Source organism: Austrofundulus limnaeus, unplaced genomic scaffold (genome assembly GCF_001266775.1).
Source record: "Austrofundulus limnaeus strain Quisiro unplaced genomic scaffold, Austrofundulus_limnaeus-1.0 Scaffold418, whole genome shotgun sequence".
NCBI classification, from domain to species: Eukaryota; Metazoa; Chordata; class Actinopteri; order Cyprinodontiformes; family Rivulidae; genus Austrofundulus; species Austrofundulus limnaeus.
This window is the reverse complement of record NW_013952820.1, coordinates 51194-60267: the sequence shown is the minus strand read 5'-3', so window position 1 is coordinate 60267 and position 9074 is coordinate 51194. Positions and strand designations below refer to the sequence as shown.

Sequence of the window (9074 nt, the reverse complement as noted above, 5' to 3'; positions counted from 1 at the left end):
TGTGTGTGTGTTTGTGTGTGTGTGTGTGTGTGTGTGTGTGTGTGTGTGTGTGTGTTGGTAACTGAAGTTTAAGTTTTTTACAATTAAAGGCCTAGTGTTCCTTGAAGGGTTTTCCTCCTTTCTGTGCAGAGTTTTAGACAAACTGTCATCTGTTGAGGGATGGAGCTGCAGACATTTAGGTTAAACCTCAAAACTACCAAGATGTAAAATTTAAAGTGTAGAAAATGTTTCTGACAGACTGGCCTGCTCTTGACGGCTAAGTCAAAGTGTTAAGATATGGAAGGGATTTTGTTCAAAATTTACAAAACAAGCATTTATTTGAGACAAAATATGTGCTTGAGAAGTTTGGATACATGTTTTTCATCTGTGAGAGGAAACTGGTGTGCTTGGATAAACCCCCTCATGCACATGYAGAACATGTAAACACCACCCAGAAAGGTCCTAGGCTGGAATTTCATAAAGCAACCTTCTTGCTGAGACAACAGCTTCACCAACTGATCTACTGTGCAGCCATATTAAATATTTATATTTATTTATTTATTTTTATGTTTGTTTGTTTGTTCTAATTATCTATATCAAATATGTTCTTCTTTGTCTCTCTTCCAGAGGAAAATACACCTGGACCAGTCCTTCTGTGTTTGTCTCTTTCCTGTCTCATCAAAACCAGCAGGTAGAGGCAGATGGATGTCCATCCTGAGCCTGATTACATTTTTCATTATTTGTAAGCTGTAATCATCAAAAATGGCTAAAAATAAAGACATGAAATATTTCACTATYTGTATAATGATCTATGCAATAAATGGGTTTCACTTTCTAAACTGACTGATAAACAACTGAACATTTTATGATATTCAAACTTTCTGACCTGCACTTGTATCTCACTGGGATGTGACTGTTGGTGACACATAATTACAAAAATATGTTAGTTTTTCAGATGCAGTCTCTGAATTCTGTTTCTTTCTTCATTTTGGGTTGAACAGTATTAAGAATAAGTCATGCAATATTTCCTTTTAATATTGTGATGACAATAGAAACTAATGAACCCAGGTTTTTCTCACTTCCTCTTCTGTCATCTTCATCTAAACAAGGTGTGGACATCAAAACCAGTGAGAGTATATCATTAGCATGTGCAGAACATGAATGCATGATGCTACTTTAAAGGGCTTATGATTTATTACAGCCCAAGCAGCCCTAGTTAGAGACCAGTGACTGTAACCATGTCTCTGCATTTTGGCCCCATTTAACCAGAGCTGGTTTTTAGTGAAACTGAAACATTTTTGTTGCAATCTGGCCGCTTGTTTGCACGTCAGTAGTAATCAGAGTCTCTGACACCGGCACTTTTTGAAACCAAGTCTCAGAGTGGAGCTTTTCATTAACACCCCCTGCAGAGGTGAGAAGCCCCCCGCAGCTGCGAAGGTGCACATGTGCAAACAGCCGACACACAGACTACAGAAAAGTTTCTTCTAAACTAGCAACAGTTACAATAAATTGCATACAGCAGTGCTTTTTTCTGTTACTCACCCTGTAGCTTGTAGGAAAAACACAAAAATTATCCTAGGTCCAAATGAACTTTAGTTTGCTCCTTATGTTTGGGTGTAATTGTGATCATAAAGCCACTGCATGATCAGAGTATGAGTGAAACCAGCATCAGAGTTGCCTGTTTAAAAACAATATTTTTTGCTGCTCTTCTTCCATGCATATTTTCACCAAACACAACACACACCTTACAACACTCACTCAGTTTACTGTGTATAACTGACTAAGTCATATATATACACAACATATCTGCTTTTTGACTCAAAATATTTTAATGTTAAAGGAACAGTAAAACACTTTATTATGTCCCATTTGACAACCCTGCCTGGTACATTACAGAATCTGCTTTATTGTCATTCACAGACATCATCTTGATAGCCCGTTACAGTAATGATTATTCTTACTTTTATTTTGATCTATGTTTATTTCTTACTGTTACTGTCTTTAATTTCTACTATTATTGCTCCAATTGATGTATGTATGTGCTGCTACTACACCTGAATTTCCCCACCTGSGACAATAAAGGTTGTTTCATTTTGTTTCTATTCTATTCTCAGAGACTGGTTTTGTGTCAACAGGGTCTTTCACTGGCCAGTTGATAATATAACAAGAACAAAGTGGAGAAACAGGAAGTCTGGTCTGGTGCCCCCAACAGGGGGATTTACCAATCAGTATTTATTCTCCCTTTTTAAATCAGACTCATTTACACCGGAGTGTGAGATTGTAAGAATGCAGGAACTCTTCTCATCAGCATGAATACATAAGAATGAAGAAAACTGCTTTGTCTTTATGGTAATTTAGTACGAAATAGAAAAATCAACTTAACTGAATAATGAATAAAAATAGTAACATGAAAGACAAAGGAATAAGGTTTAGAAAATAGTTTAAAAGTGAAAATTAAGGTAGACTTGATGTGGCCTTGAAGGCAGTGGATRTAATTTCTCCTGGTGTTTACGTCAACGTGTGGCTCTAACCCCCCCTCCCTCCTCTCACTCCGTTTAATCTGATCCCCTGAAGGTCAACCTGGAGCTGCACAGAATGAAAAATTCAGCACCAATATTCTGAACTATGGGGTTTTTGTTTTGTGGGGCTGGATTCTTCAGACTCATTCCCTCTAAACTCACTTACTCCTCTGGCTGATAAATGTGCTCTTGCTTGTTGAGGTTTTTTTTATAAACACCATAGTGTGTCACATTTTGTTGAAATAATATGATGTTTTTTTTCTTATCCAACCTTCTGTGGTTTTTTCGTTTTTCTATTTAAAGGTAGCACAACTCCTGCTGGTTGCTGCATGATCTGATCACCTGTTCCCTCATGTTTGTCATGTGTGTCTTCTTGAATGGGTGTTCTTAAATGTAATGTCATTGTGCTCCGTACAATGACAATAAAGGCATCAATCAATCAACAAGTCTAGATAGGGTTGATGTTTAAACCTTTTTAGAAGAAACAKAATATATTTTCCTAAAAGGAAATATTTTTGTCTTCTTTTAATTAATTGACAAGTGACCCAGGTTAAGAACTTATAAAGTTTTGTCAATTTGGGGAGAAGATGTTAAGATCTTACTCATTTTAGAAGTTAGTTTTTTTATTTTACTGCAGATAAGAAGAGATATCAAAATGTCTCAGGCTAACACAGAATTGCTCTACATGTCATTCGTGATGCCTTAAGGGAGGTACAGGTTGACTTTCTTACCCAGGTTGGAAACATCCAGTTCGTCTTCAGAAGTGGGTGGCTTACTGTGGGACCCCTTTTAGCTGGGGTTCACATGAGCTCAGAACTGTCCAGTAGGGCCTAACTGAGAGGTCGGGCAAGAAGCAGGTTCTGTGAGACAGCGTGGCTTACGTCAAAAACAGCCTTTATCAGACACCCGTAATGAGGTTAGCTCAATATTTTCTGCAGTTTAAGAATTAAATAAAATTGCATTGTCCTCAGATGATTGGCTCCTCCATCAGAGAACATTTCAACAACACAGAAAGAGAATTATTTCTCTTCTGTCTCTACCAGCATTGCAGCTGGTGTTATTACAAGTCAAAATAATACTATTCAGGGTCACTGCTACTGAGTGAAAACATTTTCTTCAGTGACAATCATTTAGTTATCAGCAGCTGTTCAGGCATGCTTATGAGAGAGAGAAAGAAAAACAATTAACATTTTAACTATGGTTAAAAATGACATTTCAGATTAATATTTATGTTCACAGTAATATGATCAATACCCTTGAAATAAGGGAGAAAACATGCTATAGGAATGTAATGACTTTTTTCTTTAAGTATATATAATTAACCACAAAAGATTAAAACAGACTGTCATGTCAGCTTGATCTGCAGGACAAGGACAGATTAATGAAAAGCCCGGCCAGAGTTGGTCTCTAAGATAGATTTTTCAAAACAAAAGTTCAGTTTAAGAGAAACTATGACCTGTAGGGTCAAGAGGTCATGTTGGAACAGAGAGGTCCTTCATACTGCAACGAAAATGATGTCCAATTTTGGGTCCACAGTTTGTAAAACTGGATTCTGGACTGTGTACATTATTTAGTTGTCCACCTCAGCCTGCTTTGGGTGACTGACTCCCCGTTTATAAATCAGTTTACAGCAGTACACTTTAGGTGCTGATAAATCAGTAATCAGCCTAGAGCTTTGTTATAGGTTGGTTCAGAACAGACTTGACCTTAAAATGATGGACAAAGCTCTCCACGTTTTGGCAGACCCACTACCGACTATCTGAGTATCATGCATGCTGTGACAAAAGTTATGGTCCTCCAAAACACATTGTGTCTAAATGGTTCCAAACTGTAGACTCACATCACAGGAGTACAGTTTTGGCTGACCAGTTGGACTCAAGTCACTCTTTGGCTGAGGGGAACTCTGAAATCCAAAAAGATCCACCTAACAGGAAATTTCTGTGCCATTGAAGAAATTTATAGTTATTAGAGGATAGTACTGATGTTAAAAGCACAACATTATATCTTTAGGTTTTCCTTTTTGTAATGTTGACAATGTTTAATCTYTTATGTCTTGATTGATATAGATTAGTTACATGTCCGAATTATATAACAACGCATAATCAAACGTTGTGATGACATTAGCTGAGAATTTTGTCTGAATGCCTGTGATTCAGCCGTAGGTCAGCAGGGGGCGAACGCAGYCACTGAAGAACATGTATAAATTGATGAACTTCCTGGTTTTTCGCCAGTGTTAGTTTCCTGTCAGCTCAAGTGACAATAAACCCACTCAGATCCAGAATTCTGGTGTTGTATGGTTTGATTCCTTCTACAAATCATTTTATTTAACAATGGTGTTTTTAATATCGACTTCAGTTTATTGAATATGAATTTTCTTACAGTTTTGGCGACCCCGACGTTTGCTGCAAGTCGAGTAGTGAGCTGTTCTGGTGTTTCGGCTGCTAGGCTTTGCGGTGGAGGCGCCGTATCGACGTTCGTTCTGGGRGCCAGAAAACAGGTGAGCAAAATCTTTTTTTYCTTTCCATCTTGATAACCAAACAGGACTGTGCGGCAATCTGTGTTTCTGCATGTTGGGCTGTGTGGCGGTGCGTTGGAACAGCCCTGCTAAGTGTTAGCTTTGGTGAGCTAAGCCTGGGTGTCAGCTCAGCAAAGGAGCGTGATATTCGGCATTGTCATAACAAACGTGGCTTAATGTGGATGGTGAACAGATGGTTTAAAAGCATTTGAACATAACAGTCTGTGGAGGTTTAAAGCCATACAATAAATTGGGCCCTGTAGCTAGTGAAATATGTATGTGTTTTAATATGTTTTTTGGTGCGTGTTGCGTGTGAAAATATATTTTAGTCAGGCCATTTTATGAGCTCTTTCTGAAAACCTAAGTGAGTCTTCTGTAAAAGACTGCACTAAACAGGTGGGGTACAAGATTACAATTTTTGGTGGCTGCATGGGCAGTTATAATTTGCCCATCAAAAGGAAAAATCCATGAATTGTAATTTGTGATTTCCTGGTGGGGATTTTCGCATGGTTTAAAAAAAATCCTTATRCAAAMGTGGGATATGCATGCGCGARATTGGGAATAAATCCAGGGGTCAAACTCTTTTTTTTCTCTCTATCCTTGTTTGTGAGAATGTGTGTGGGGTGGTTCTCCATTCWGCAGGTGTCCATGCACACGGATGTGTCATGAATTGATTCAGAATAAAAGTATTCTGTTTTAAGAAGTCTGGCACTGAAGTGACCGCTGGTGGATTCTGTGGGACATCTGTGGGTGGGCATGGACAGGTTTRGGGTTTTATTTTTCTGTTTTAGTTTAGGGTAGCTGCAGCCGGGAAATTGTACAAACAGCAGGAGGTACTGGGGTGGACTGCTGCTTAGGGTAGTTTACGTCAGGGTCACCGCCTGCTGGGCATTGCGCCAGATTTCCTGTGCTGGGGTTACATGTATAAATTAAAAATATGTCTGACAAATTTATAGAAGATTTGCATAAATTCCAAGATGGGTCTCAGGGGGTGGTCTTATATCGGACTTTTCAGGTTTATCTTGAAGATGTTGAATCTAAAAATTTAAGGACAGAAAAAGATGTTTTTGTTAAGATGTACCAAGTTGTATTGAATGACAGAAAAAGAGAAAGGGGATGCATGATGCATTTCTTGACACTGGTTCGGACTTCCCCCTCCTGAAGCTAGAGGNTGACATGTCTGATTATTTTTCTCCTCCGTACCCGTAACCCTATTCAACTATCCTGTTAAAATCTTCTTCATAGTCCTTGCGGTTTGGGCTCCAGTATGAGTTTTTCCGCAGAAAAATAATAATAATAATAATAATAAACAGAACAGATACAATAGGGTTCCATGCTCTGCTGGAGGAATGGAAATGCTGCTGCTCTGCAGCTGTGTTTCCCCGCTCGGCGGGCTTTGACCCCTAGAAAGAAGAGAGAGTTTATGGTGAGGAAGACAAGGAGGTGACAGACATGCTTGGAAAGGAAAAATAAAAAGAGGAGAGATAAAGGTGGGAAATCTGAAAAATAAGAAAGAGTAGACAATAAAAAATAAAAGAAAGCAAATTAAACCATGACAAAGTAAAAGCAGAGGCAAAAGATTAGCTGACAAAATGAATGTGGAGGAATGAAGATTGTATGAAGATTAAAGATAAACCAGATGAAGAGAAAGAAAAGATCTCAGTTGGAGGTGAACTGCCTTTCAGCCTCCAGCATCAATAAACCCAGCAAAGATATAAAAGTGAGGGACAGTCCCACTAAAGAGGCACTTAACAGGCAGCTTTTGTTGATTCTGCAGGAGTGGCTCAGAARGCTTGTCGGACTCTAACTGCAGCTGTAAAAATCTGAGTGGAGCGCCGGAATGAGGAGCAGAGACATGAGCTGCAGCCTTAGAGCTGAGGAACGGCACTGAAGGGACAGATGAACAACTCATGGGTGGAACAACAAATAACCTGGTCCAACAGCAGGAAATTCAAAGACATCACCCACAAACTAGAAAAAACAAATCTGTTTCCAACCATTCCTCTGTTGTCCTTCACTGCCTTGAAGCAATCAGTTACTATTCATGGGAATGTTTACTGCAGTGTGAACCTCAGAAAACCTCAGGTTCAGGTCAAGTCTGGGTTCAGGTCCAGGTTCAGGAACATGTCACCACCAAAACTAAGTGAGGTGAGTAAGAAAAAACAGTTTCTGCAGAGACCTTTTCTGACCCTGTTCTGAATCTGTTTAAAGCTTTTTTACAGACACAAAGTATTTTTTCTAGTAATCTTAGCTTTCTCCATCCAWCTTTATTGAAAATCAGGTTGTGGACTGGTGTAAAAAATCCTGGAGGTGAACAAAAACAAACTTTACAAGTAATAACTTCAGTCCCAGAAAGGAGCAGTGGTTCAGGAAAACAAAGGTCTGGGTTGTGTTTCTGAACACTAAACTTTTAAATGACTGCTGGGAAGAAACTGAGTGATATCCACTGCCTGTGAGATGTAGCAGCAACATGGGGAGAAAAGATCAGCTCCTACAGTCAGTGAGGCAGAACATCTGCCAACAGAGCTGCAGCTCCATGATGAGAGAAGAAGCTTAAAGAACACTGGAGGTGAATTTAATCTGAACTACAGAAGCTCTGCAAACTGCTCTGCATGATGAAAGCTGCTAACTTCCTTTTTTCAATTCAAGATGGCTGCTGCAGCTAAGAGACCTTAGCAAACAAAAAGTCTACAACTCGATCAAATTTACAGATACTGACCTACAGTTTGATGTGTTATTACTGTACATGAGTCATCCTCAGTATAATCTGTGAGCACAAACAGATGTCATGAGATCTTATAAAACAAAACAGTTTTTGCAATGTTTGACCAAAATGACCAACTTTGTTTCTTCTTATATTAAAACTTTGATTGAAAGGCAGTCAGGTAATAAATATTCCTTCTTGGTCTTCAAGGTTTCATTCTGTAGCTGCCTGATAAGAATAAGACGTTAAACAGAAGAACAGCAGCAGCAACCTTTGTCCCGCTGTCCTACCTGGATATTTCCTGTCCTACAATCTAAACATGTAGAAACAAGTCCAAGTTCAGCCACGCAGAGCAGGCTGAGAACTCTCCCTCTTCTTTWTATTCCTCCCTTTTCAGCTCCAACAATCAACTCCACTCTTCTTTTCTTTCTCTTCAGATTGAACTTGTTCTAGTTCTTTGACCTCTGTGGCTGCTTCATGTTCTCCTTTTCCCCGCCCACTGCTGCTCCTCCTCCTCCTCATACACAAACAGGCCATAAATCCCCTCCACCTTTGAGGGAAAGGCTCCCGTTTCAGTCCCTGCTCTGGTGTCTTTCTGAAGCTTTGAAKAAAAGCGGAGCTTATCTCTGTCAAAAAGATGGGAGGAAAATGGAGGAGGAGAAACCAGGAAAAAGAAGCAGCGTCACTTTCCTTTCTCAYGGTTTGAACTGTGGGATTAGAAGGACAAAGATTGTTTTATTCCCCATACCACTCTGAGTTTATTTTTTACTCCTAGAGGGCCTGAAGCAGCTCCTGGAACTCTGCAGTTAGAAACACAGAAAGAGGAGCTGCAGTGTGTTCCATGTCAGGCATCAAGACTCACTTATTGTTCTGAAGTTTATTAGTTTAATCATCATGACTTGCTTCAGTTACACTCAAGGGCAAAAATCCTCTCATTATTGGGAGGTCATCAAACAGGGAAATTCTTAGGAGCAATTTTTTTTGGGGGGGTGCACAAGTTACAGTCAAATGTACTGTTGTAAAATGAAATTAAGATAAACCATTAACTAGTTGATCAAGTTCTGTAGTCTAGTTTCAAAAACTAAGACACATCAAAGAAATTTCTGCAACCAAACAGCGACACTTACTACATCTTTTTTAACACTTACTTTAACACCCGGGTCATGTGGTCATGTGGCTCAGGCTACAATATAAGCTTATTTTTCAAAGATGTATCACACTAGAAACCATAAGAAATGTTAAATGGACTGAACTTATAGAGCACTTTGTCAAGTCCCTCCGGACCCCAAAGCACTTTTACACTAACAGACATTCACCCATTCACACACACATTCACCCATTCACACACACATTCACC

General features: G+C 39.2%; 1 protein-coding gene across 2 annotated transcripts in view; it reads right to left on the bottom strand.

The window, feature by feature from the left end:
* The window catches only part of large2 (LARGE xylosyl- and glucuronyltransferase 2), a gene marked incomplete in the record, with an annotated part of 84096 nt that overhangs the window by 45060 nt on the left and 29962 nt on the right, over nucleotides 1-9074 (bottom strand).